This window comes from Mesoplodon bidens, assembly GCF_964165515.1.
Source record: "Mesoplodon bidens genome assembly, chromosome: 4".
Classification (NCBI taxonomy): Eukaryota; Metazoa; Chordata; class Mammalia; order Artiodactyla; family Ziphiidae; genus Mesoplodon; species Mesoplodon bidens.
Genome location: NC_138160.1, coordinates 72,818,966 through 72,846,700, shown reverse-complemented (window position 1 = coordinate 72,846,700; position 27,735 = coordinate 72,818,966).

The following is a 27,735-nucleotide window of genomic DNA, read 5'->3' as shown; positions in this document are numbered from 1 at the left end:
AGAGAGCCTGGCTTTGCCAACACCTTTATTTCCAATGATTTCTGGACTTCTGAACTGGTAGAGAATAAATTTCTGTTGTTTTAAGCCACCCAGTTAGTGGTAATTTGTTATGGCAGCCCTAGGAAGCGAGTGCAACCATGATATTTATTTGTTGTTCAACTTGCTCCAGGTTTGGTCATTGGGAGACCTTTCAGGTTGGCTCTTGTATTCCTTTGACATGCTCCATCACATGCTGGATGAATAGTCACTTTTCTTTTCTCTCTTTTGCTAAGCTTCTCCAACTTCATCACCCCTTGTGTGTGTGTATATACACACACACAGACACACACACATGTATATTTTTTTCCTCCAGGTATTGCCTTCTTTTATTTTTAGGTGCTAAAGACTGAACTTTCCTCCTGATCTCTCTCTTGTCCTCTCTACCTTTCACCCAGGGACCTCTTAACTGACCAAATAAGTAAACATGCCACTTAGAAGGGAATGTGAGGGGGCCAGTAAAAAGATGCTATATAAGTAGTGTGTCTTTCACTGTCTTTTCTTCCATATTTGACATGTAATCAATAGGTCCTCTATTTAACTCATTGTCATTCTGATTACTAAATATTGTATATTTACTGATAGCCTTCTCTTTCCAAAAACACCATAAATAAATGTTAACTAGTGTAAAACTTGGAGGTTAACAGATTTTGAAATTATTATATGTCCTGAAAGCAAACAACAAAAAACATGTAGCAAAATTACTATGGGACACACATAAAAATCAAAGAGAAATTAAGCAAAGTAAAATTTTCTCTTTCTACAGGACTGGTATTTCGACCAAGGATTCCAATCAATGATTTATTATGGAATTTTATTAGCACAGTTATCTTGTAGCAAAACACATAGATGAAATATTTACTTCTTTTGTGTTGCTATCCAATTAACAACACAATAGATAGATTTCATTCAGTCTGTAGAAAATTAGCAAATTAAGCACCAGGGGAATAATCCACAAACTAGATAATTACATACATTAGCTAAAAATCTCTCCATCCTGAGATTCTTCTCGATACGTGGAAAAGTAAATAATTCTCCAAGTTTCATCTTCCCAATACAGGAACTAAATATTATGATAGTTTTACTCCTATTTCATGAGCATGTCATCACTGTTTTAAGACTCCTAAGAAAATCAGCGTAGCAATGATAGGGACTAAAAAAGAGGTAAAAAACTAATAGGAACCAAATTGCAAATTACAATAAAGGTTTAATTTTTCATGATTCAGTGCATACTCTTTATTCAGAAGTTATTCCTAATTTTTTTTTTCCATTTTGGGTTTTTTGCTCAAATGGGCTCACTTACAGCGCCTTATTCTAACCCACTCTGAGGCGGTATGTCTCATGCATAACTATACTATCAGAAACTCAGAGAGCACTATTTCTCTTTAATTTCTTACATACAAATGGCTAAACTTGAAAGTGAAAGTCACTTATTCAATAGATGCCCATAAAACTTTACTAAATTCTTCAGAATCTTTAGAGTTTCTTACAAGTCTAACTTGGTGATCCACCCTGATTCTCAAAGTAATGTACTTATTTTGAGACTTCGTATATGGTATAATATCATTGTCTCAAATCTGTGTTCATAATATTATTAATGATAAAGTAGTATCTCTAAAGGATGTTTCTATAGATCACTGCATAAAAATGTACAAAGTATGACATTCATTTAACATGGAAGCACAGGGAATTTTCCTAAAATATTATATGAGTCCAATATGTTGGTAGTGTGTGTTATGGTCACCAGTGTACCCACTGCTAACCTTGCATACAGAGAAAAAAGGATGACAAATTGTAGTTGAAGACACTTTAGTATCAAAAAATGAAGAAACATGTACCAGAGAAGTTGCCAGAATGTAGTACAAGAAAATGCCTTATATGTGGTATATAAACATCTAAAAAGTTTAGATTGTGCTCCAGTAACCTGAGTAAAGATATGTACAAAAATAATTATAAAAAATAACTACATATTACTTAAAAGTTGTGATTCATTCTCTTATAGCTGATGACCTGGTGTCATGTATAACCTTAACCCTTAAGATACCAGATATTCACATTACCCCAAGACAAGGCTGAGCATACATACTATCTTCCTAAAATGATGAATTCCAAATGAGGAGTAGGGAAGAATCATAAAGTATAGCGTATTTGAGGTCTGTGGTATATTTTATTATTGTTCCCCATTATCCAGTCTCTTCTCTCTCAGGAGTATGTATCACCCCCACCCTTACCATGCCTTGCTTTAGGTAGTACTATCCTAGCCCTTGTCAGTCTTAGCCATGTGACTTGGCTTTGGCCAATGGATGTGACCAAAGCTTCCTTCCTCTGGGAGGAAGCTTTAACTGTGCTTCATGGTGTGGTTGGGCTTCTTGCTTCTGTCCTCTGCTAGAAGAATGGCATATCCCAGATAGTGTCTGCTCCTTCAGCCTGGATGCTAGAATGAAAAGACATGTGGAGAAAGCAGAGCTAACTTGCAAACCCAAAAGCGAGAAATTAAAGTTTTAATTTCTGTTGTAAGTTACTAAGATTATGGAATTGCTTGTTAAAGCAGTACATGATGACTAATACAAATGCAAGAGGTAATTCTATACTCACTCTTGATCTTTTAATCATCCAGGCCCCTCCATCAACTTACTGTCCCTCTGAGTAAATATAAATTAGTGAACATAGTTGCTTGCAGGCTTAATATGGTAATACCTTCTGATTTGCACCCACAGATTTATCTTTTAGACTCCTTTGCCCTTGGTTACGGTGGCTATTGAACCATTTAAGACTTTTCACTGTCATTGGATAGTCCTCCCTCACATGTGGGGCTTTTATGCTGAACTGCTTGGTTTTGGACTTTCTATTTGAATCTGCCTTTATTTATAGACTATTCTGGAGGAGTAATACCACAACTGACATTCAAGTGTGTTAAACCTCTGCTCCTGCCAGGCATAAAACCAGAATTCTACCCGGACTGGTGCTTTTCTCTTATTAAAAGTACCGGAGGGTCACTCAACAGTAGAAAAGACCATCTACCTCATCAAAGTTTAAGGCAGATTCCAAAGGCAATGTGCATCAAACGGAGGAGCTCAGTGTGCAAAAGGCAGTTAGTAAAGGTTTCTAAGTCATGGAATGATATAATCACACTTGTTTTTTTTTTTTTTTTTTTTTTTGCGGCCTTTCCCGTTGCGGAGCACAGGCTCCGGACGCGCAGGCTCAGCGGCCATGGCTCACGGGCCCAGCCGCTTCGCGGCATGTGGGATCTTCCCGGACCGGGGCACGAACCCGTGTCCCCTGCATCGGCAGGCAGACTCTCAACCACTGCGCCACCAAGGAAGCCCCCACACTTGTTTTTTAAATGGATAACTCTAGAAGCAAAATGGTGCAAAAGTGGTGTAGAAAAAAATAATAGTGGCTGGAAAATAGGTAGTTGTTACAAGCTGTGGGGTTCAGGCAAAGCAGGAGGTCCTGAAGGCAGTGGTGTAAGACCGCAGTAGTGAAGGCAGAAAGGCAAACACAGATTTGGAAAATTTGCCATGTAATCTCAACAAATGAAATAAATTCAACATAGCAGGGTAACATTTTTGCTTTAATGAAATATATTGCACACTTGACAATATAACAAATGGCAAAGTGATTTGATTCAAGAGATACTATGTAGATGACATGGTATTATTAATCAACCATTTGGTAGAGTGTGTGAAGCAAACACCGTGAGAAAAGAAAGAGAAAATAACTCCAATCATTTAGAAAGAGAAAATACAAAAAGGAGAGAAAAGGTGACTGAAAAGTGACTAAAACTGCTGAACCATACACCTGATGTGATGGAGGCAGTTCTCAATGAGATACTCTTGTTTTTAAAAATGGAAATGACATGTTTCCTTTGCTCATAAAGGAATTTACCTAATTTGACTTCATTATTGGCACTGTGAAAAATAAGTTCATCCCATAAATTTCAATGTGGGACTTTGATTAAATAAAATTATTATTACCTACATTTGATGACTGAGTTGTTAAACATTAATAAGTCAGTCCAGTAACTCAGCCAGCAGAGGTTAGTCGCATTTGGAAAAGAATGTTCTTATTTCTCTGTAGAGGCCCACAGGTCTGAAAAAAAGACTGGTGTTAAAGTCTTTTAGGTTAGAGTCAAATCCTTTTGGGTTCAAACATTTGTGACATGAACACCAGTGAAGATCAAGATCTTAAGGATGAGAAAATAGTGAGTCAAAATGTAGAGGTTTTTAGACTAATAATCACAGTCAGCAAAGTTTAACATTCTGATTCTCTGATTAAGGGACATACTGACTCATTAATTATACAGAGCAACTCTGAATACAGTTTTCACACATTTCTTTATTCTAACCTATTTCTCCTCCCTAAGTGAGGAATGAACACAAAATGTGGAGTTAAAACTCCTTCCTCACAAAAAGAAAGGAAGGAAGGAGGAGAGGAAAGGAAAGGGAAAAGGGGAAAGGGAAAAGAGAAAGAAAATTTCTACTTATACAATTACACTGTAAATATACTAGTTCCAGTGTTAAATATTCTCGTTCTGAATGTGGCCTTTGATCACTTAATAGTTGAAATTTTCTTTCCTTTTTTTCAAAATCAAAATCTCAAGTTTAACTTGGTAGGAAATAAGAGAACTATATTTTACACAAAATAAGGATGATATTCAGAATTGTAATCTAGACACTGTTTCCAATTAGCTCTTTGTTGATAATTCTGATGATGCCCTGAAGGAAGGAGGTAAAATTCACCACAGAAAGAACCGCCTTGACTGTAGGAAACCCCTGCCGTCCTTGGGGCTTCTCACAGCAGCTCCCTGGCTTGGTTCAGGACAAAGTCATTTTCTGGTATGATTGTCTAGAAAGAGTCACTTTTACCAAATTAGAGTGGGAATTACAGAAAGTAATATTGCACTACTTAGATATCACATTCTAATATAAAGGTAAAATAATTATAATAAATGTGTATTAAGAAATGAATAGATTTTTATAGATAAATAAAATGGTCTTCATAGGGCTTCCCTGGTGGCGCAGTGGTTGAGAGTCTGCCTGCCGATGCAGGGGACATGGGTTCGTGCCCCGGTCTGGGAAGATCCCACATGCTGCGGAGCGGCTGGGCCTGTGAGCCATGGCCGCTGAGCCTGTGCGTCCGGAGACTGTGCGTCCGGAGCCTGTGCTCCGCTACGGGAGAGGCCACAACAGTCAGAGGCCCGCGTATTGCAAAAAAAAAAAAAAGGTCTTCATAGAAGATACAAATATAACCACATCTCCCCTTTTTTTATTTCTCTCTAATATGTCCATAAAATTTTCCTAAAGAGAAAAACAGTTTCCAACTATTGTCTAAAAGGATGGCAGAGAAAAGTCAAATTCCCAAGTGTTAGAAGAATTTCTGTATTCTCTCACCTAATGGGTTAGGACCCAGGAATGGTGTTTTCTGTCAGTCAGATCCATAGGCAGCCTTTCTGGAGAGGCATGCTGCCAGAAGTTAGGGTGTGCAAACAAGGGAGAATGAGCTGCAACTACTGCAGCTCTTGGATTCAAAAAATGGCTCAGTAGGACCAATCTACTGTGCCCAGTGTCAGAAATATAACATTGAGGATGGCCGCATCATCCCAGCTCCTGATATGGTCAATAACGTCATGGCTGGAAGATGAAAAGAAGAGATGCAAAAATTGGCCTGGGTGCTAAGAGGGTAGATCTCATATTAAGTGTTCTTAACACAAAAACAGAACAAAACAAAACGCATTGACACAAGGAAACTTTTGGAGATGATGGATTTATTACCTTGATTGTGGTGATAGTATCATGGGTGTATGCATATGTCCAAACTCACCAAATTATATATATAAATATGTGCAGTTTTTGTATATCAATTATACCACCATAAAGCTAAAAAATGGCTTTAACCCAATTCTGTGGGTATAAGAAAGAGAGCAGGAGTGCAATGCTCATCTCCAGTTGACACACTCCTTGTTTGCAAATACAGAAGATATACTCTGCTACTAAGTAGAGTCACCATTTACTGTGTAGGGTACGGGAAGAGGAATGAAAATGTCTCTCCATGATAGTGTGCTCCCCACTCCCAAATCCATATGATACATCATGCTGATAATTCTGCTATGGCTATAAAACCCACACATAAGAACAAAAGTTTCAGAATGAAAGAAACAAAATATAATCTTTTCTTTGTCCCCACACTAAGCCATTCCTTGAGTACATAACTGTATATTGGCATTTTTCTTCTAGCAATGGCATCAGCAGGACTTACCCCATTGCCAAACAGAGCCATAAGCTGAGCACTGGCCACAATACCACAAATCTGCCTACACTTACACTTGGTCTCTAAGAATTAGCCAGATGATCACAAGGAAAGCTGAGGAACAATAATAATAATAACTTGACTTAATAAAATTTTAAAGAACCGAGTAAAAGGAAAAAGGTGAGGGAAAAAAATATCTGTGCCATCCCTGCTATAGAACACCAACACAAAAGTAGATTCTGAAAACAGCTGCTATTTTTTGGCAAAGAAAAGAAGAAAGCAGAGTAGCTGGGAAACAGAAACTGAACTAATTAAACCGTGTTAAAGAACAACTTAAGTCATCACTGAAAATAATTAAGTAGTGAAAATGAATGGTTTAGACAATCAGTTAATAAAATAGGAAACAGAATTGAGAAACACATGAAATGTGGAGATTATTAATTTTGTGAGATAAAAAAGAGATAAAATGACAGAAATGGTAGACAATGAAAGATTATCACCATTTTAAAAACATCTAATGAAATTATATCTGGGCAATGATAGACAACACAATTAACATCACAAGTTCAGATACCCAGAAATTGTATATCTCATGAAGGAAGTATACAACACCAGCTAGGGAGAATTCTTGCTAAAAACTCAAACTAAAATGTGATTGAGCCTCATGATCTAATTTCCAATATGCAGGGTTCAAAGGAACTTACAAAGATGCAGTAAGAAAAATCTAATCATGGGGAATTCTACAAAAGAAGTAGTCCAGTATTTTCAACAAATAAACTGGAGAGAAAAAGAAAAGTTGAGAGTAGATTAGAAAAGACTTGAGAGACATAACAACCAAATCTAAATCTAAACTGAATCTAAAGTTGGTATAAAGTCAATGTTAGAACATATGAAAGGTTAGCCTCAGAATGCTTAAAGCAAAACTGTAATACATAAATGTCATGCAAAACTAAACTGTCATTCATGTTTTGGCTGGAGTGAAGGGATAGGGGATTGGGGAGGAGGGGAAGCTTTTTTCTCTTCTGTTGGTCTGAATTCTATTTGCCTAACACTACTGGCCTATTTCCATTTCCCAGATCACACAAAAGTAGAAGTCACTGAGGCAGATGTTTAATTCGGGCAGGGGGAGGGTTAATGAAGGTGAGCTGGATGTCTTTACAGCAATGAGGTAAGAACAATATCACTGCTTTTAAATTGACAAACAAATGAGTTTCATGGACTAGTGAGATACTAATTTAAATTGTGAGTTCCATCCTTGGACAGACAGTGCCGGGTCAGCTAACTCAAATGAGAATTCAGATACTCTGAATATACCATGCTGAAAAGAAAGAACTTTGTAAAAGACCTCACAGTGGGGATGTCACCAAGTCAAATTTATAAATACATGGAAGAATCAAATGATGGCTCAAATGGAACTCTTTGAGAGATGAGAAATTATGCATAGGTGGATTATAGGCCCTGCCATGTGCTAAATGTGTATGCCAAGATTAACCCTTTGTTGAGAGAGTCCTCCCAAGTGAGTTTCTTTACTTTAATATCTTTGAAGTTTAACTCATAAGGGCAATGTAATTTAACTCATGATCTTCTTGTTCCAGAAGTGCTGGGTGGATGAGTTTGCTGAATTCTAAGGTTTAGCATTAGGAAGCAGACTAGAATACAGATATAATCTGATTTTTCTGTGAAGACCTTCTGTCAGGATGATATTTTGGTTGCTATCTCTTTCTCCTTGTATGATTTCTCAATTGGTTTAAAAACATGGCAGGAAATGTGCAGCTATCTCCTCAAATACTAACCTATGTGAAGACAAAAGAAAAATTTCCTCATTTAGTTATACTTTCAGATAATTGACTACACCAAAATACACCATTCCTAATAGGACTATTAAGAGCCTTGTCCAGAAATCATTCACCAAAGTACTCTTCAAAGGGAATGCTGTTCTAGAAAATAACTAGTAAAACCAATAAAAGAAATTAAAGATAAGAAATAAAGAGAATTAGGGGATGCTCAGTTTATAATAAAGCCTCATTCATTAAACAAATATTTATTGATAACATGCCATGCTAGGCAAACAAAATTCAGTGTTGAACAGACCGTATGGGTATTTGCTCCTGTAGAGTTAAAATTCTAACTAAACAGAAGTACTAAAACAAAACAAAAATAAAACAGAAACACCAAGAGAGGAGGATGCTATATTCTTCTATATATCTGAATTGAGAAACAGAAACAATAACAAACTAGCTGGGACAAAAAGAGTAATGTGTTGAAGGAACAGAGGGAGGAATTGCTCTTTGTCTTACTGAGACTCCATGATATTTCAGTTCTGAAACTTTCTGCTGAGCAATTTCAGGTTTTGTTCCTCTTCCCTTCCCCAGACTGTCCCTATTTCAGTATATGTATGGTAGACAAAGAGCATCCCAGCCCCGGTTCTTAGCACCAGCACCCAACAGAGATTAACTATTCTCTTTGAACCATGATTCCCAATTGACACCCATGAAAGTCTGTTTGAACCAAGGTTAGGGGATCACCACACAACCAATCAGCAGTGGCAGCGGGTGGGTGGGGGGAGAGCAGAATCATGTGATATTAACATGAGAGCTAGCTCGCTTGGCAGACTTTGCTGCTTGCCTATGCAGTATCTTTTCTCTGCATCTTTATGATTTTCGTATAGGGCAACAATGATTTCGTATGGGGCAACAATGTTCCCAGATAAAATACAACATTCCTTAGCCTCTCTTATGAATAAAAATGCCATTTGACAAAGTTCTGGCACAATGAAATATAAGTAGAATTTTCCAGTGAAGCTTTGGAAAAAAGCTTTTAAAGGGAAAGACTTAGAAGGCCTTTTAATATTCATTTTCCTCAGGATTCAGATACAATGCTGGCAGTGTCTAGCCATCTTACAAGCAGAGGGAATGACAAGGCCAATGGCAAAAGATTATGCTAAACTCAGCTGAGTGAAAAACTTGAAGGAGACCAAGTCCTTCAGGTCCTGGATAAGCTACCATAAGAGTCCTGGAGTTCTCATCTCCAGAATATGGTGATATGACAAAAATAAACATTTTGTTTACTTATGCCACTGTGAACTGAGTTTTCAGCTACATGCAGCCAAATGACTTAAATAGTGCCCCTTTGTGATCAGTTTGTGATGCCTAGCTATATCAGAGAAGTGGATTTTCACAGGTTAAAAAATCCAAGAAAACTTACTTTCAACAACTAGTGGGACAAGCAACGGTAATCAAAATACAAAAAGAAAAACAGGGCTGTCAAATATATAGAAAAAAAAATCAGTGAAAAATTAAAAGAGCAGGGAGAGGCATTGTGCAAAAGCACAGTATTTTTTTAAAATTGAAGTATAGTTGATTTACAATATTGTGTTAGCTGCAAGTGCACGGCAAAGTGATTCAGTTATACATATGTTTTTCAGATTATTTTCCATTATAGGTTATTACAAGATATTGAATATAGTTCCCTGTGCTATACAGTAAATCTTTGTTGCTTATCTATTTTATAAGTAGTAGTTTGTATCTGTTAATCCCATACTCCTAATTTATCCCTCTCCTCCTCCTTTTCCCCTTTGGGAGCCATAAGTTTGTTTTCTATGTGTGTGAGTCTGTTTCTGTTTTGAATATAGATTCACTTGTATTATTTTTTAGATTCCACATATAATTAATATCATATAACATTTGTCATTCTCTGACTTTTGATGATAGCCATTCTGATCAGTGTGAGGTGATACCTCCTTGTGGTTTTGATTTGCATTCTCTAATAATTAGCAATGTGGAGGGAGCATCTTTTCATCTGCCCCTTGGCCATCTGTATGTCTTCTTTGAAGAAATGTCTATTTAGGTCTTCTGCCCATTTTTTTATTGGGTTGTTTGTTTTTTTGATATTGAGTTGTATGAGCTGTTCGTATATTTTGGTTATTAAATTACCTTGTCGGGTGCATCTTTTGCGAATATTTTTGCCCATTCCATAGGTTGTCTGTTCATTTTGTTGATGGTTCCCTTTGCTGTGTGAAAGCTTTTAAGTTTGATTAGGTCCCATTTGTTTATATTTGCTTTTATTTCCTTTGCCTTCAGAGAATGATCTAAGAAAATATTCCTATGATTTATGTCTGAGAATGTTTTGCCTATGTTCTCTCCTAGGAGTTTTATGGTATTATGTCTTATATTTAGGTCTTTGAGTTTACTTTTGTATATGGTATGAGAGAGTGTTCTAATTTCATTGATCTACATAGAGCTATCCAGCTAGCACAGTATTCTTTATATGCCATAAAAATTTAGACCAATATACATAATTGTGGAATAAGGATATTTGTGCAATGCCTTAAATTAGTCAACATAATGTAAACATCAAAAGGAATTATAACCTAAGTCTAACTAGTAAAAATATGCAACAGATGATGAAGAGCTGTACGTATATAAAGATGAATGGAAATAAAGTACAAATAATAAAAAAATATCAGATTGAATTAGGGGGGAAATGGTAGCTACATTTAAGATATGGATTCAGGACAAAACGAATCCAGGAAGTTAAAAATAAAATAATGACAAATATTTATTAATAAACTTTGTAGAAAGCCATGATATGAGTGTTAGTATTATTATTAAACAAATTAGAAGCTAATGCAAAAAACACTATATCAACTAAAGAAGTCTATTATTTATTATTTAGGTTTGAAAAATTATAAAGGCCAAACATTAACAAACACCCATGCACCAAACAATATAATACCCAAAAGTATGAGGCAAACATTTTCAGAAATATAGTATTTGTCAAAAACAACAGAAAGGGGCTTCCCTGGTGGCACAGTGGTTGAGAGTCTGCCTGCCGATGTAGGGGACACAGGTTCATGCCCCGGTCTGGGAAGATCCTACATGTCGCGGAGCAGCTGGGCCCGTGAGCCATGGCCACTGAGCCTGCGCGTCCGGAGCCTGTGCTCCGCAACGGGAGAGGCCACAACAGTGAGAGGCCTGCGTACCAAAAAAAACAAAACAAAACAAAACAACGTTTTATTGTTCTTTATAATCAGTCTGTGACAAATTCACTATGCAAAAATCAATAGAAGCTCTAGAGGAAATTGTTAGGGAGAAGAATGGCTTTGGTGTGATACAGGTCTCAGTTTGAATCCTGGATCCAAGTCAAATGCTATATACATTTCTGAAGCCTCAAAAATTTCTATTTTTGAAATTAAAGAAGAATAAGGAATAGGAGAAAAGGAAATGAGAGGAAGAGGAGTAGAAGGAGGAGGAGGGGAAGAGGAGTTGCAGAGGAAGAGAGGGAGGAAAAATAAGAGAAGTAAGACTTTAATCCAGGTCCTGTGTTATGGCCATTATATGCCTTATTTTATTATATCTTCATATTTGCCTATCCCCATTTAACAGACGAATGAGCACACTCTCAGAGGTAAATAATTTTCCCAAGATCATACGAAGGATTTTTGTTTGTTTGCCTTGTATTTAATGTTATTATATTTTCTCTTTCTGATATTTGAAATTTACTTTTTAGGACTACTCTACTTGTTTATAAAAATCAATAGAATTGATTTTATACTTTTGGGAAAACAAGAGTTTTAGGTGTGAGTATGACAAGCTTCATGATTAATGAGTCAAAATGGTATATTTTCATTTGTTTAAAACTAGATTGATATTAACAATCAGTACGCATTTTTAATAGTCATACACTTGAATCTGAATATTTTGAGGAAACTATTTCTATAGTTATTTGCTTTTGTTTTCCACCTTCAGAAGCATGAAATACAGAGAGGGAAATAGCTTGAAATAAATAAAAAGTAGTTCAGGTTACACACAAATTATATGATTCAGGCTAAAATATATTTGAGATAGGAATCTTTTCACTTTCACAAAAGTAAGCATAAGCATTTGAAATCTTTTAAAGCATTATTCTCTTCAAACATTTTGAAACAAAAAAATTTGCCTTTTGATAGGAGCTATGTGTTTCATTATAAAGATGGAACATAGTGTTCTGGCTTACATATTCTCTGCAGAAGGAGGTCCTTTTTTGTACTGAATTTTTAGCATATAGTAAAGATCCAGATTGTAAAAAATTAATTTCAGGCATGACAGACTGGGAGTATATATTGAACAGATCTGGGAACAGAAATGATGCAAATGCTTTTCTTCCAGCTTCTGAAAATTATGTAATGGACCAGAATTTCAGGATAGACTTCTGTTTGAGTGAAACATGGACTCTTAATCAAAGGAGGGTACCAAAAATGACTTTTGGAAAGCAAAAGTATAAGACAGTTTCCCACAAATGGTAGTTCCATTGACATTGATTCTGGAGATACCATTACAGCTAATCACCAGGATACTCACATATATTTTAATTATTAGTGAGGGTAATAGAACTATGCTAGAAAACATTTCTCCTGAATGAGCAAGAGTAGTAAGGGAAATTGACTCATGAAAGGAAGAAGACCAGTGATGCATTAAGGGCTAGAAATAAAAATCAATGGAATTGTTTTAACTCTTCACTATGTTGTTATAATGTTTTAAAGTATTACACACTTTGTTGGTTCACAATGATGTTAACATTTACATGCCTATACATCGATTCATATATTATTTATTGTTTATACCTCAAAAAATACGAATACTGATAAATAGGCTGATAAAAAATACTCAAAAGATGTGTGCCTTCCTATCATTAAACCATTTTAAATATGACAGTTGCATAGAGTACAATAGAATAGTGCTAGATGCTTGTTAGTATGAAATTTTTACCATAATGTTTTTTAATAAATGACATAACTATATTCAGAAAAACTAATAAAACACTAGGAATTTGAATACATGAAGAAATGAACTTACTTATATCTGTATACATATAACTAGAATTAGGAGGATAAAACATAAATAATAGAGCAGATAGATGGGCTTTTAGAAAGGTTCTGTTAAACCAATCAGCTTACAAGTTGCCTACAAGTTCAATTCAATTCAGTTCAATGCAACTAGACAAATGTTTATCAAGAACGTAGTATGGGGACTTCCCTGGTGGTGCAGTGGTTAAGAATCCGCCTGCCAATGCAGGGGACCCATGTTTGATCCCTGGTCTGGGAAGATCCCACATGCCACGGAGCAACAAGCCCATGCGCCACAACTACTGAAGCCCACATGCCCTAGAGCTCACGTGCTGCAACTACCGAACCCCGCGAACTCTAGGGCCCGCGTGCGCCAACTACTGAGCCCATGTGCTGCAACTGCTGGAGCCCGTGGGCCTAGAGCCTGTGCTCCACAACAAGAGAAGCCACCGCAGTAGAAGCCCGTGCACCGCAACGAAGAGTAGCCCCCACTCTCCACAACTAGAGAAAGCCCGTGCACAGCAACAGAGACCCAACACAGCCCAAAATCAATCAATCAATAAATAATAGATGTAAAAATAAATTTTTAAAAAAGGCATGGTACGTGCTAGATTTTCCCTCCAACAATTTCTAGGAAGGGAAGAAATACTTCATCTCCCACACATACAAACACAAAAAGATGTGACAAAGTCACCTTATTCCAAAAGAACAAATAAAATGCTGTGGCAATTTATGGGGATCTAAAAAGTCTGAAGTGTCAGGAAGACCTTGTGGCAGGGCTGGCATTTGAGATTGTACTGTTAAAAAGGGTAAGAATTCAACAAGGAGAGTTACGGGGTGGGGTGGGCATAATTTAAGGATGAAAGCCAGTATAAGTATACTCTTGTAAAACTGCCTATGATAAAACTCTATAAAGTCATTAACTCACTTTGACTCAGTAAGCAGAAGGCTACCGATCTATAAGAGAGAGGAGGTGATTCTCAGTTATCCAAACACTCAGGAGACCCTCAGTAGCCAGGGCTCATGAACGAGCAGCTTGTGTAAAATGGACTTTGATTTCTTATCTCTAATCTATCATCTATTTTTCTATATATCAATTCCTATTTTTCAAGTATTATATATGTATAAAGTAGCACCTACCTTTGTCTATAACATTGTAGTTATAGTTACATATATGTGTCTGTATATTTTACAGAGCCTGCTGTTCTCAAAATACCACTCCCAGATGTCATGCCCAAAGTAATTATAATGCTTCAAAGCTCACTCTGTAAAATACTTCCATAGAAATTTTCTAAAAGGACCCTGCCTAAAACTCACACCTTTACGTTAATGTATAAGTGAAATTCTGTACCACAAAGACTCTCAATTTAAATATAAATTCTCATCTCTCTCACTATCTGAAAGAAGTCACCCCAAAGGACAAGATTTGAATTATGGACAAGCTAGATCAAAAGAAAAAATAAATGAGCAGAAATGTGAGATATTAGTAAAAGAGAAAGAGAGAGAGAGGGAGATTGACAGAGAGAAAGTGTGTGTGTATGTGTGTGTGTGTGTGTGCATGCATGTGTGTTTGTAACTGGACAAGTTGGTTCTATATTCTGCTTATAACCAAAATATTTTCTGTATTTTTAACCACAAAAAAAATGTATTTTTTAAATTTGAAATTATAGATAATGCCTTAAGTTCCTATTGTTTCCTCATCTTCAGTATACATTTCTGAATAAATAATCTATCTTCCTCACTAATTATATTTTAATTTCTCTAGTGTATTTGAAGTACATCTAAGCTGAAATCTTTATTTCAAAGTAAACACAAATTTTTTTTTAAAAAAAACACCCTCTTTTTGCCCTTACAATTTTCTACTATTTCAGATGGAATAGTAAATTGGCATATACTATTTGGTGGTAATAGAAGTTCATACCTGTTCTTGAATGACTTTCTCCTTCTCCACTTAGGATATACTATTCTCATATTACTTCATTTTCCTGATAGTACTCCTTTACATTCACGTCTACATCTGCTTATACACTGCCTCCTCCAAGAAGTTGCCCAAAATAAAACAAAATAATAATAATAATTAATAACAGCTATAGCTCTTTTACTGCTTTTATATGACAGACCCTGAGCTAAATGCTTTGCATCTCTTATCCCTTTTAATACTTTCAGAAATCCTCTGAGGGAGGCATTTGTAGATAAGGAAATTGAGGCTCTGCGTGGATCAAGTAACATTCAGGTGTGTCAGATTCCAAAGAGCAGCATGCTGTTTGTGTTTTTTATCTCATCCTTTTACTTGTGCGTGTGTGCAAATATATTCTAATATATGTATGAATGTGTGTATATATGTGCAAATGTGTAGGTATGTCTATATATAAAACATATACACACACATACTCCTACTGAATTTTGTTCAAGATTGAAGCTAGTTATATATATACATATATATATATATGTCTGCCCCAAGATTGGATTATAAAGTGGGTAAGGGCAATGATAAAGTCTTATTTATAGTCTTTGCAGTCTTCATAGTTTCTTTGCCTTTCCTTCATTAAGATGGAACCCGGCTCATAGTAGTTACTCAATAAATTATTATTGATTGAATAAATAAAGCAACAATAAATTTGTCTGGAGAACTGTACTGAATAGAGTTACAAATGCTTTACAGTCTTATAATATTTTCATTCACTAATTCCCTCACAGCTGCTTTTCACTAAGAATAATATTTTCTATTCATTTCATTTCCCCCCCACTTCTATATTTTTAATTTTGTTTTAGGGAAATTTGACTATTATTAAGAATAATATGTTCCAAAATGTCAAATTTGATTTTGAGTAGTAAAAATGATTAATAATTAACAATTTTATCACAAATCACCTTTTATATTAGGAAAAGTAAAAAAGAAATATCTTTAGGGATCTTCTTTTTCAGTTGATACTAATTAAATTTCTTTAAACCAAGTTTAAAGCTCACACTGTTCTGGCTTGGTAGTGCCAAGTGATAATCCAATGTGACATACATTTCCTATAGCAATAACATTTTGGCAGATAAACTCCCCAATGAGAAACAACCATTTCTATGCTTAGATGAATTTTGTGATAGAACACAAATGTAAAAAAAAAAAAAATAACAGAATTAAAAAATACTCCATCGTGTAATAAAGCCCTATTCCATGTTTACGGGAAGTGCCGAAATCCATAGAAGGTAAAAACAGTGAGCATATAATAAACACTACATCATAGATTCCTCATTGTCCTTGGAAGGTTGATAGAATCACTGATTATTATTTACACTGAAATTCATTCCTAGAAATCTTGTATCCTTTCCCTTCATTATGCAATGCTGTCTTGGACCTGGGATTCTAGAAATGTGGAAATTATAACACTTTGACATACCATGTAAATGAGGTATCGCTGTAACATGCTATTTAAATAAAGTTTGGAACAAACATTCAGTAGGGAAGTTTGGAAAACTTATAACGAGATTACCTCCTAACTTTTTTTATAAGAGTATTCTTGTATTCCCCCCCCAGCCATCTTTTAATTCCAACAAGAAGGTACAGTGTGCCAATTTAGCTCTCTAGCAGCAAAGCCACACATTGTATTCTTGTGGCAATTAGTCAGGAGCTGAGCCTGTCGTTTGAGCCTCTCCTTCTTTTCTTTATGAAGATAATATTTGACTTGGAGGATCTTTGTCTTCCTGATGGAAAGACCTGAATTGGATAGTATCAGTCTCAATCAACAAGATATTTCCCATCATCAGTTCTGAAATTGAGGCTAGTATTGGATAGATAGTAGAAGTTTCCACATTAGTCTATGCACTTTATTCATTTTCTACATGTTATTTTCATGATTAATTGCTAGACCTGGACAACTGGATGTCTGTGGAAAGCTTTAGGAGAGACCTAATTTAAAAGTTTCTTTTAAAAAATGTAAGCTTATTTTTAAAAGATCATGGCTGTCCACAGTAGGGATGCTACCTGTGGACCTGGAAGAAAAAGACACAACAAAATTAAAATACAACATCCTTGGAAATTAAGTCAATATCTTTAGAACTATATTGTTCATAGGGGAATCTATTTGCTAATGGGTTAGAGACAAAACTATTTTAGAAATTAATAAGATGTAGGTTACAAGTGTAATTAAAAATTCAGGCTCCCTTATTTTACAATCTCTGCCAGACAGGCTAGATCTCACCCAAAATATGCATTGATTAAAATATGTCTTCAGCTTTCTACTGTTCAAGAGCTGCTAGCAAAAAGTGCCATAGAGGCATTCTCTAGTTTCCATCCCAGTGTCCAGTTGGTGGCACCCAGAACTCTACATTTGTAATGCTTTCTAAACTTTTAGAATTCCAGTCACATCCTCCCATTCCTTCTCTTCAGTTTTCCCTTTTTACTTCTTTTCCATACTTCTTACTATAAATGAGTATTTAATGTGAAATTTCTTTCTGTAAAAAAAAAAAAAATTAAATCTAATGGAATAAAGTTCCACCAGGCTAAAGACCAGAGAGAGCAAAGAAGTATCCACAGAAGAATCTGGCAAGGGAGGCCCAGACAGTCCCTCCCTCAAGAAAAGCCAATGCATCTCCTCAAAAACTATTTCAGTCACCATGTGTTCTCTAAATAGCCTTCTGAAGAATTTCCCAAGGAGATTTCTTCCCAGGGCACTTGGGAAAGGTTCCCTCCAGTAGGGTGGGTTTGGGAAGGAGGAGATTGAAAGAGACCATTAGGTCAGGTTACTAAAGAGAGCCTGCCATATACGTTAATCCTGACAGAAAAATAAATCAATAAATAGATCATAATGAAACAGTAGCAAGCTTTCTGAATAACAGTAGCAAGTTTTCAAATTCAAGTCTGGCTATTCCACTGCCAATACATATTTACATCAGATTATAGAAAGTTACCGCTTATAAATAGCCTACCTTCTAATGTTTTCACTCTTGAAACTATTTCCCAAAATAGTACCTTATCTCTTTCGAAATTTGTGACCTTTCTTATTTACATGAATAGGGAAGTAAAAAACAAATTATTAACATTTCCATAGCTCTTAGGTATTTTCAGTGTAGAAAGCCACTTGTCAGTTTTATTTGCCCGAGTATTTTAAATTGATGAGCCGTTTTGGAGGAAAGCAATAGAATCTAAGTTTAGTCTCCATTTGTGCTCTTTGCCAGTTTCCAGCAGAGCTGGCTGAGGGAAAGCTGAAGGGTGCTGATTTAAAATCAGAGTGGATAGGTTAAGTGGTTGTACATTCTTAACAGAGAGTTCACCAAAACACATTTTAATTTCTTGTATTTATTACTACTTAATAAGTGTAGGCTTAATTGTGCCTGTATGTTGTTTTATGGAAATGTATTAAAAGTTTACATATATTTAAATGAAATGTTTCCACATGGTAATATCAGCTAAATCTGATTTCTAGCTGTTAATTCTTCAGTTTTTGTTTTGCTTTTATTATATCTCTGTTCAAAAATATAACATTAGATGCAGCCGCTTTTTATTGTTTTGTTTTATGGGCATAAGTTCAAAATTTTGAACACTTTTATATTAGGTAATTGCTATTTTCAAAGGTGGAAATATATCCCTGTAGCTCTGCCTGCAGATTTCTGAACATTCGTAAACAGAGCTACTGTACACTGAATACACTTTCCAATGAGAGATTTTAAAATTACACTTATTCTTTTAGTCCGACAAGTGGTTATATTTTTATATGTTTCCTGGGGGCAAGGGGAAATCATCTCTTTCTCCACAAATGCCCACAACAAAGTATTGGTTCATTTTTGCCTCTCTTTTGTGGTAGTTTGCATCTAAGAAAAACGTATTAGAAGGTGGCTCCTAGATTTTTACCCACTGACGATATGTTACAGGTTTAGTGGAAGTACTGACAAATTATGTGATAATTCCATCTGATTTTTTAACATAAAGTTTTTTTTTAATTTTTAAGTCACAAGTCCTGAATACATTTTCTTTTATAACCTCTTGCCTGTGTATACTAGGAAGCCATTTTATCATACCTACATCTATTTGATTAAATTCATTTTTATTTTTCAGGAAAATGTCACACCCTTAAACAATGTTCATTGAATTCTAGCACCTTTCCATTAAGATCAGGGGAGCTTACCACTGAAAAGCTCACGTTTCACTCCTTTACTTTTAATAGCTCAGAAAATTGTGTTCTACCAGTATTACTTGAAATTGGATGAATATTAAATTGTCTCTGGAATTTTTTTTCTTTTGATAAATTTTAATTAATGAAATCACTATCATTTCGTCCTCCACTATAAGATTCTAAAAAGAGAGAAATAAGATATAAGACCTTTAGAGATCTTAAGTTTTTCAAATTCCACATTAAAATAATCAGATGATAACAGATTTTAATAGCTGCCTTCAAGTCTCCACTTACGGCAGTTCATTCTAAGATTAGAAATTACAAATCAGAAAACGTTAATAATTACTACCGTGATGCTTTGCCATTAAACCAAATATATGAATGAAAATCATACAATTTTAGTACTAATTCTACACAATAAAAAATCAATTGAAGTAACTGACTTTCAAAGAAATGTGATCAGATGGAAATCAATTTAGAAACAAATATGATTAAAATGACTAACTGGAAAAATGTGTATAGCAAATATGACAAGCAAAGAGTTAAAATCCAATGACACAAAGAACTAATTGATTCATATGAAAAATACTGACTGAAAATACTATCTGGAAAAGCAAATAGATAATATGAGGAAAAGAATCACACATACTAACAGTGAGTGCATGTGTGTTGTATGTGAACACATAAAAGAAACAAAAACATAAACAAGAATCTGCAGAAGTAAGTACTCCCTAGGAAGAGGGTGGGGGGAGAAAGGAGAATAGAAGACATTTCAAATATAGTTAAAACATTCTGTTTCAAAGATAAATAAATCAATAAATGAAGCTAATATTATAAAATTGCTAACATTTGTCAAATTTTGCCAGTGGGTTCAGAAGGGCTTATTATTTTCTGTACCTTTCTTATGTTTAATATAACTTATAAGTTGAAAATAACCATCAAAGAATTTACAAAAGAAATTATAAAAATGACCAATAATATATAAAATAACCATTAATGAGTTTTTCAACATTATAAATAAGAGACAATTAAAGGAATGATAAAAACAGGCAAAAGGTTATCAGAGATTTTAAAATGTAGGATACTGGGTGTTAGTATAGGTAAGATGACAAAGTCACATTCATACAATGCTGTGGGAGTGTAAATTGGTGTAACCTTTCTGAAAATCCATTTGGCAGTAGGTATAAAGAGCATGAAAATGTTCAGCTCATTTTGACCCAGTAATTCCATGTCTGGGAATCTAGCCTAAAGACAAAAGACAAATGTGAAAAAAATACATAGGCACAAATCATTTATTTATTTATCTATTAATGAATATTTATAGACCCCTATTATGTGTCCAACATTGTATTAGCCACTTAGTCTGTAATAGGCATCAAGACAGACAGGTCTCCATAGAGTTTTTCCATTGAAGTATTTTTCTAATAACAGGAAATTGAATACAACTTAACTATGCAACAACAGGAGATTATATATACATATAACATTGAATTATAATTATGTGTATGACATATATAATTATAATTTTTTCTAGAAAATAGTCACATTTATTGAACAGTTACCGTGTACGAGCATCTATTTTAATCATGATTACACGTATCATCTCATTTAATTCTCACAACAATCCCATTAATTTCCTATTCTTGCTGTAACAAATTATCAAAACCTTAGTGATTTAAAACAACACAAGTTTCTTCTCTTACAGTTCACTGGGTCTCATTGGACTAAACTCAAGGTGTTAGCAAGGCTATGTTCCTTCTGGAGGCTTTAAGGAATAATCCATTTTCTTCCCTTTTCTAGATACTTTCTAGCCTTCCTTCCTCATTTGTGGCACCATTTCTCCATCTTCAAAGGCAGGAAGGTCAGGCTGAGTCTTCTCAGACTACCATATCTCCGGTTCTTTCTCTCCTGCCTCTCCTACTTATGACAACTTTTGTGGTCACATTGGGGTTCCACCTGGATAATTCAGTATAAACTACCCATCTCATAGTCACCTGATTAGCAAACTTAATTCCATCTTTAATATTAATTCCCCTTTACCATGAAACCTAGCATATTCATAGGTTCTGGGGATTAGGACATGGACATCTTTAGAAGGCCATATTCTACCTAACACATGTAGGTACTATTTTTATCCTCATTTTAGATAAAATAAACAGAGGGAACAGGTGTTCATTATTTTGCCCAAAGGTGATACAGTTATTAGTGAGGAATCTAATATTCAAACCTAGCAAAGCAACCCAAAACCTGGGCCCTTAATCACTATGTCATACTTCAAATTGCTGATGCTAAATCTCCTATAATAAAATAGAAATGTTTCAAAAAAAAGATGAGACTCTGTTCCATGTTAATAGCATTTATCTCTCAGTACTGAGTATATGGGTTACTTTTATTCTGCTTCTTTACATGTTTTTTTAATAAATTTCCCATTTTCTTCGATCACCACAGTTACATACTGTTCTGTTGTCAGCTCCCTCCATATGTGGTTCTGGGTTCTCACTGACCAATGTAATGTTGTGTGCATTCTGGAAGGTGGAAGCAAAACAGAGTCAATACACCCTAGCGGTCATCATCAGTTAGAGGCAGTGAGAGGCAGACACAGAGCTGTAGGTGCTTTCCAGCTTTTCCCCTCTCCCCTATGTCTAGCTCTCCTGCCTGCCTGACACATCTATTGGCCAACAGCAGCCCTGGGCTTACCACCACATGCTTTGCTGTGATCTCACAGAGACAACAGCCATGAAGATCCAATAACTTTCCACGGATTTCTACACCTTCCTCCCCCTCCCTTCGTGACCCAGATTCTCAGCTGAATGTGCACAGCTTCCAGATTTCCACGTAGGACCAACTCGTTAACCTGGGTCAGGGATGGCTAGTTAGTGTCCTCTGGTATTATGACTACATTTTTTTGGACTTTTACATTCTTAGCTTCTCTCACAGTTGATGAAGTTCTGATTCCTCTTACCCATTTCTTTTTCCTAATATGCACAGTACTTCTGCATACCTGATTGAATTCTGACTCATACAGCTATTGGCACCAGAACTGGGTTTCTTTGTCATAAAAACTAAAACATGTGGCAATCACTTTGACACTAGTGATAGAAAGACACTGCAAGGACCTAAAGAGTCTGTTAGTGAAGACAAGAAGGACAATATAGAAACTATTATTGGAAGTTGGAGGAAGGGGGCTTAAGTTATGTATTGGCAGAAATATTATCTTACCTGTGAAATGTGGTAAATAGAAAGAGTTCCTAAGGAACTCATTGATCTGGCTAAGGAGAATGTTGAAAGTGCTAACTGGCTTCTTCTAACTACATATGGTAGTTATGAGAAAAGAAAGATAAACTTAGGAAGGAAGTATTTAGTATTTTAGCACAATTTAGAGGGATTATAGAGGGTCAAGTACAGTTAACCATGTAGACTAAGGTTCACAAAGTAAGAAATGGACTCAGGGCACTGACCAAATCCAGGGACCTACTAGTAGAATATCATCTCAGTTTAAAGATGGGGTTGAGAATGCAGCTCTAACCCTTTGTTGAGACTGAAGGTTGATTTAATGATATGCCTCACAGACCCTCTCACTAGACCTAAAAAAAAAAAAAAAAAGATAGTAAATTTGTCTCTTAGACCCTTTCACCCTTTCTACTGACTCTCAGCCCAAGATAGAGAGTGACCTGTTTCAAAGAGATTTGTGGGAGGTATAAACATCAGTAACATTCCTGAGAAAGCCAATTATGTTGGTGGAAGGACTAACAAATTGAATTAAATGGAAGGGAGTTAGTTCAAAATAAAAATATCATAGGCTTTCCAAACTTTCTATGGGTGAAGAGCAACCTAAGAAAGTTAAACAGCTGCCATCCTGGGCCATTTCCTGTGGAAAGGAAGGATGAGTCCAAGTGTAGATCCAGTAGGTTGAAGAGTGGAGTTTAAAACTGTAGGAAACATATGTATATGTATAGCTGATTCACTTTGCTGTACAGTAGAAACTGACACAACATTATAAAACAACTATACTCCAATAAAATTTTAAAAAATTAAAAACAAATAAATAAACCTAATGGCAAGGGCAAATATATATATATATATATTGTTTGTTTGTTTGTTTGTTTGTTTTTTAATAAAAACATAGGAAACAATTCCCAAGGAGCACGACTGGGCTCTAATTTCTAGTTAAGGAACTGGCATCGTTGTCCTAGCTGGATTTCAGAACTGCTATGGACTGGTGACTACTACTGACTTCTCATTACCTCCTTTTGAATGGGAATGTGCACTGAAGTTTTCCTGATACCACGTACACCTTAAGACCGTCTTGCTATGAGGATCTCCAAGCTAACTACATAGAGAGGCTGAAGTGAAAATGGAGTTGCCAGCGAGCCTCTAACTGTGTCAGGCACCCCAGCCCAGGGGCCAGTGCCTGCAAGAGCAATATGGAGAAGAACCAAGCAATTCTAGTGACAGGCATAAAGAACGGAGGCCCCAGGCAAATCATCTCAGCCACGTCTAGCTGTTTGAGCCACCTCGGCTGAGACCCAGACATCGTGTAGAGAAAGATAAGCCATCTTTGCTATGCCCTGACTGAATTCATGACCCACCAAGTATAAACAAAATAAAATGTTGCTTTTTTCACTAAATTTTGGGATGGAATAAATCCATAACTGAAATAATATACAAGATATAATTGAAAAAAATATGTATTACTTTTGTAACCTGTACAAACAAAAAATAGATTGTGAATGTCTTCTTTTCCCATTGGCTAACTTGGTAATTTAAATTTTAAAACTTGGAGGGGCAGGGCTTCCCTGGTGGCACAGTGGTTAAGAATCTGCCTGCCAGTGCAGGGGACATGGGTTTGAGGCCTGGTCTGGGAAGATCCCACATGCCACGGAGCAACTAAGCCCGTGTGCCACGACTACTGAGCCTGAGCCCTAGAGCCCGTAAGCCACAACTACTGAGCCTGCCCTCTAGAGCCCGCAAGCCACAATTACTGAGCCTGTGTGCCACATCTATTGAAGCCCGCGTTCCTAGAGCCCGTGCTCCGCAACAAGAGAAGACACCACAGTGAGAAGCCCATGCACCACAACGAAGAGTAGCCCCCGCTCGCCGCAACTAGAGAAAGCCCACGTGCAGTAACGAAGACCCAACACAGCCAAAAATAAAAATAAATAAATTTATTAAAAAAAAAAAACTTGGAGGGATAAATATATTAATGTTATGAATCAAAGGGTATCAATCCATCTGTAATTCAAATACTGTCTCCCCATTAGGATTTCTATGTGGCCTCAGGTTGGAAATTGTCTTCCTGTCCTCTTTTTCCCCACAACTCTGTTTTTTTTTTAATTCTTTTTTATTGAAGTATAGTTTATTTACAATGTTGTATTAGTTTCTGGTGTACAGCAAAATGATTCAGTTATATGTATACATATATTCTTTTTCATTATAGGTTATTACAAGATATTGAATATATTTCCCTGTACTATACAGTATGACCTTGTTGTTTATCTGTTTTATGTATAGTAGTGTGTATCTGGTAATCCCAAGTTCCTAATTTATCCTTCCCCCTGCTTTCCCCTTTGGTAACCATAAGTTTGTTTTCTATGTCTTTGAGTCTGTTTCTGTTTTGTAAATAAGTTCACTTGTATCATATTTTAGATTCCACATATAAGTGATATCATATAATATTTGCTTTTCTCTGTCTGACTTACTTCACTTAGTATGATAATCTCTAGGTCCATCCATGTTCCTGCAAATGGCATTATTTCATTCTTTTTTATGGATGAGTAGTATTCCATTGTATGTATGTGTGTAGATATAGATAGATAGATAGATAGATATCACATCTTCTTTATAACTTCTTTATAACCCATAACTCTTAATTATCTGCACCATCCATCTGGCATTCCCTGTAAACTGCCTTGTGATATGGGTATAAAATATTTCATATTACATTACAGAGGTTCAGGTACTAGGTACTAATGTATTTCAGAAGATAGACATATAAGGTATTGTTCCTGTCCTCAGAGAACCCGAAGTCTTACAAGCTATTCAGACTACTTGTATAAGTAAATGTATTACTGTTACAGAAGATTGACAAAACTTTTTCCATATGGAAATTCAGAGTATTAAAAGGGACTAAGGAAAGAGCCTCTTTGCTAGAGGATATAAAAAAGTATATATGTAGGAGATATAGCTGAGATGAAACTGGGATTACAGAGGCTTTTGGCCCAGAGTAGACTCGAAAGTCCTCAAGAGCAGGAACACCATGATTCTCACAAATTCCTCAAGCATCTGTCAAAGAGTTTTGAAAATTATAGAAGCTCAGTAACTGTTTGTTGAACAAATTATGGGATGAATTTCCAATTTGTGTGTACTACATTGTGGAAAAGAATCACTTGATCATCTTTTGTTCTGGGATAGTAATTTGACAGTATATTTTTACTACCAATTTCTGTGGGATGCAGAGAAGCTTGCATATAAAGCCCTTGTGACAGTTTCAGATAAAGAAATGCTAAAAGTATAAATTATTATTAAATGAAAAAGAAGACGAAATTCACTGATATTTCTCATGCAGCAACGATTTTGCCATATACCTAGAATAACAAGGGCAAATAGCTTCGACATGAAAGTCCATGCCATTTGTTCAAGATATTTTGACAGGTTCTACATTTTCTCATGAAGTTATAAATTGTAATGTTTATAACCATCAGCATATGACCTGATTGAGGTAAATGAGAACAGAAGAGAGAGAGAGAGAGAGAGAAAGAAAATCTAATTCAGAATAGAGTTGTAAAAACAAAAGATTAGAATAAGGTCCTTTATGTCACTGAGATAAATTGTTACACCCTTTTATGTTCTACATCATGGACTTCTAACACATTCACAACTTGTATGTGTCATATGGGCATGAGCTATTTCTCATCCTCCCACTCATACTTCCTTCCTAATAGCAAGTTGTTCCAAAATATCTTGTCAGCAAGCCTTTGCTGCTGCTTGAAGACAAACTCGATTCTGAAACCCTTTGCTCTTTGCAAAAGAAAGAAAAATAATCTTGTTTTATTTCCAGTGTTAGAATATAAATCAGTATCATAGATAAGTTCAGTATTTTATGAGTGTTTAAATTAAATGCATATAAAACAATACCTATTCTTGATAAGATTTAAACTGTAAAATGGATTCTGCATAGGTATAAAACATTCCTCAAATTCTTGGTTTTCTTGATTTTTTAAAATCCTTTTTTCATACAATCTGTTTATATCTTCTAGTTAAACAAAACTATTAAGAATTATGATTTGTTCAACACATTTCAGAGGAAAATCTCAATTAATAGAGTCAATACAATCAAATTTTTTTAAACCATAGATTGGTTTTTAAAAAATTCACCAACCCCAGCTCCAACTTCCCTGAAAATTACAAAAGGCTTGTGATAAAACCAGCCCAGAAATTGAACATGGCTTAATCTGGCCACTGCTTAGGCCTCAGAGAAATCCATAGCCCCACCCTCAAACTTCTACAGTGGATAAAATGTCTCAGCCAAGTCAGCCCTCATTGCCTAGTGTTTGACCCTGGTGTCCAGCTCATATATGTGACCAAGGAGTAAAAGGTAGAACCAGTAAACCATCACCATGTGCTGACTGATGCCCACACTCTACAGCTGCAATACTGGAGCTGGAAGTGCCAATGCAAAGACATCAGCCCGCTGGGAATAGAACATGCTTTCGTAGTGTTCATAAAATATCTCTGGCCCACAAACAAATGGTAGTGAGGGGACAGAAAAGCCATTCATTCATTCATTCGTACACATACACACACATTAAACGCTTTTTGTGACTGAAGGTGAAGGCAAGTTGAGCAATCAGTGCTGAAATTGATGGGAAGAGATGGTGGTTAATGTACAAGGTGTAATATTGTAAAGGGTAAGAGTATCCTTTATCTGAGGTGAGAAGGAAGGAGAACTGGATGATTTAAAAAGAAATTCTGACATGGACAGAATGAACATTGAAGGAGCTCACAGAAGATAACTCGGATGGCAATAAAGAAGTCATTCTAATTGTAGAACAAAGGGAAGGTACAGCATGGCTTTGGGGCATGAGTGTGTTAGAAAACTTTGGAGAAAACACTGAATGGCAATGTGACAAGGAGGATTCATACAAAGTCAAATCAGAGGGCTTCCCTGGTGGCGCAGTGGTTGAGAGTCCACCTGCCGATGCAGGGGACACGGGTTCGTGCCCCGGTCTGGGAAGATCCCACATGCCGCGGAGCGGCTGGGCCCGTGAGCCATGGCCGCTGAGCCTGCACGTCCGGAGCCTGTGCTCCACAATGGGAGAGGCCACAGCAGTGAGAGGCCCGCGTACCGCAAAAACAAAAACAAAAACAAGTCAAATCAGAGGTTCTGTGAGCTACAGGCTCCTCTGAAGTGGGTTAAGATATATAGGTATATAGTAGACATAGATGATTTTAGATTCACAACCTTCTGCAGCAGTGCTTAGGAGCTTGAAAATCAAGTTGGAGGAAATGGTCAGTAGAATGTCATTC